The sequence below is a fragment of the Cynoglossus semilaevis genome, chromosome W (genome assembly GCF_000523025.1).
Source record: "Cynoglossus semilaevis isolate Cse_v1.0 chromosome W, Cse_v1.0, whole genome shotgun sequence".
In the NCBI taxonomy this organism is placed as follows: Eukaryota; Metazoa; Chordata; class Actinopteri; order Pleuronectiformes; family Cynoglossidae; genus Cynoglossus; species Cynoglossus semilaevis.
In genome coordinates, this window is record NC_024327.1 from 1157587 (window position 1) to 1161121 (window position 3535).

Below are 3535 nucleotides of genomic sequence, written 5' to 3' on the forward strand. Positions count from 1 at the left end.
GGGGTAGTCGCGGAAGTAGAGCCGCTGCTCCTCCACATCGAGAGGAGTCAGTTGAGGTGGCTTGGGCATTTACATTGCATGTCCCCGGACGCCTCCCTCGGGAGGTGCTCGGGTCCTGTCCCTCTGGGAGGAGACCTAGAGGAAGACCTAGGACACGCTGGACTACGTCGCTCGGCTGGCCTGGGAGCGCCTTGGGGTCCCCCCAGAAGAGCTGGAGGAAGTATCAGGGGAGAGGGAAGTCTGGGTGTCCCTGCTCAGACTGTTGCCCCCGCGACCCGGCCCCGGATAAGCGGCTGATGATGGTTGGATGAATGGATGGATGGTGTCCTGTTGCAAAATAAACACTGTATGCATGTTTCTTAACCTGGGTTAATCTGCTCTTTCATTATTACTGCATTCTTTAGGGAGAACATTAACCGAAGATGTATAATAATAATAATAATAATAATATTTTATTGACCAAAAAGCCCAAAAAATATTTATTTTTTACATTTCTTGACTGAAGTTAAACTAAACTTAAAACAGTTTTATTGAATAAATTGGGACTGATTTGCTATTTAGTCAAAGGATAAAGACAATTTTATGACAAGTTCAGTCAGGACCAACACTGTCCAGAAGGGGGCTTTAAAACCCTGAGATCTAGGCTCACAGCAGGAGTCTAGTCTTACAACTGGAACAGCAGGAAAAAAAAACCAAACGCGGAGGAGTTAATAATATTTTGCTCTTATGACTTTCATAAACGATTGGTCTCTCAATGTCTTGTTTTGACGTTATTTTGTGGTTGTTAGCTACATGTTAGCTTCATGTTTGTTTATATTTGGCTCGGAAATTTCACAGGAAATCTTCAAATATTACCTGTAAATGTTTTATTACTTACAAACACTGCTGCTGTGGAAGTAAGTTCTTAACAGTACAGAGTGTTTTGATAATTGTACACGGTTGTGTCTCTGAGAAGAATGACCTTTTAATGGTTCTCTTGCTCGTTCTACTGGTGAAATTGTAGAAGAACAACTGTTGTTCAATCTGACATTTTTGCTTGCTATTGTACTAAACCAAGTTTTAATTTGAAACTCGGACGTTAGATCCGCTACATCCGTTTCATGATGGAGGAAAAATACAATAAAATTAAACTTTTATGTTTGCATATTTAGATACATTTTAAGGTGAAATTTAACGGTAACACTGAGATTGTCGTTAACTTTTATTTATAAGAACAAAAAGCCAAAGTGACAAGAATGTTTGCTGAAATTTTTCAAATTACCTGGTCTTTTGGAACAACTAGGCCAAAAATACTGGTGAGAAGTCTCTATTGTTCTGTGTTAAGTGTTTGTGTTGGTTATTCATTATACGGGTAACTATTATTACAATATATATAATATATATAGTCTATTATGGGTTTTATTTCTGTGTGTGAACATATGTTTGTAGCCTGTCACACAGTTGGTTTTCGGTTAATGAAAGAGTTTGGTTGATACTTGTTGTGGTTTGTGAAAATAATTGGACACTTTATGTGGTTTTCTTATATTTCGCATCCATGCGTTGTGGTGTTACACAAACACCGGAAGTGCTTCGTGTGGGATTTTTGTTTGTCCTTTCGAGTCGCCGGAACCAGCGGTACTCTGTGTTCCGGGAGCTCGCACTTTACAAGCACTAAACACCTACGTTTTCAGTGAGAGTAAAACTATAAAACTATGTTGAAAATGCACAAATAATCAATTGTGTCCACTACCAGTCTCCTGTGACTACTTCTACTCTATAGTTATTTTTTTAAGAAAATCTTTAGCGTTGTTAAAGATCAGTCGCTGCTCCTGTGTTGTCATTGGTTTCAGTCAGAACCGAAGGAAAAAAAAAAGTGAAAGGCGATCGCTGTGAACCCAGGTTGACCAGCAATTAAGGCGACAATGGAACAATACGCAGCGGTGTCTGGTTACTGTGTTGACGAGAAAGTGAGAAGAGCGTGTGACACTTTCTGCACTCAGTGAAGTGAAGTTGTAAAGATTTGGAAGAGGAGAATGATGATGGTCTGTCAGGGAGGGTCTGAGAAAGGAACCTGGTCAAATAGGTTTTCCTGCCAGTCCAGAGTTTGAATTGGCTTAATCTAAAACAGTGTTAACGACTGTGAGCAAGGCTAAGATCTAAACCTTTATTTTTGAAGACTTATTCAAAAACGTATTAGTGTAGTATGTTGCTTATAATTAAAGGTTGATGTACCAAAAAGTACTTTTTCCTGAATTTCAGCTGTGGAAAAGCAAATAGCTACATATTTTATGGCAATTTAGTGTATTTTTATTAATTTATAACAGCTAATTAACAGCAACGAGACTGACTCGGATAATAACGAGAGGGATCCGGTCATGCTTGATTGTTCCGCTTAATTGTTTCGCTGACTGTTTTGTTTCGCCTAATGTGCCTTGTAACCCGGTGTGCCTTATGTATGACTTTTAGACTTTCTGCAGAAAGTCTGAATATATATACAGAAATTCGAAGCTTATTTGACCACACTGCCCTTATCGGCGCGGAGCTATGCCTGCTACCACCGGCAAGGCTCCTGTATCTTGTGCCCACGTAGCGGGGTGTAAAAAGTATTTTAAAAAATAACAGCAATGTGACACAAGCAGCTTCAATATAAACGTCTTTCTTTATTCACTCTTCGCTGCTTCTATTCTCCCTTTTTATTTTCTTTTTTCTTTTTCTTTTTTTTTCTTTTTTTTTACGGACCACACGTCACTCGCAACGTGGAAGAAAGAATGAACAATCCAGTACAGAGTGTACCTGTGAACAAATCAATATTTTAAAGACAACACAGTACACTGTATACGGTCCCCTCCAAAAGTACTGGAACGGCAAGTGTACCTGTGAACAAATCAATATTTTAAAGACAACACAGTACACTGTATACGGTCCCCTCCAAAAGTACTGGAACGGCAAGTGAAATTCCTTTGTTTTTGCCGCAGTAAAGGCCTGGAACAGCATTTCAAATGAAGAATGCAACAGCCTGGTGAAATCAATGGGTCGCAGGCTCGATGCAGTTATTGCAAGTAAGGGTTACGCCACCAAATATTAAATGTTATTCACTTTAATTTATGTTAATGTCTGTTCCAATACTTTTGCTCACTTGAAATGTGGGTGGATTCAAAGAAAAGGGGCTTAGTCCTGAGTTGTTTAACACACCTGGATGTCAATACCATGAAATAACAGCTGGAATTCTGAACTTTTGTCTCATATTCAACTTTTGATCTGAATTGCCCTTGCCGTTCCAATACTTTTGGAGGGGACTGTATATGACAGCTATCAAACATTATGTCTTCAAAGTTAACATAAATCGCTCTTTGCATTACTGTTGCTCTTTTCCTTTCTGGAAGACGTACCGTAAGTAATCGGTCGTCAGCACACTGAACAGCCATCCATCCATCCATCCATCATCGTCGTCGTCGTCCACTTATCCGGGGCTGGGTCGCGGGGGCAACAGTCTGAGCAGGGACACGCAGACTTCCCTCTCCCCAGACACTTCCTCCAGCTCTTCTGGGGGGACCCC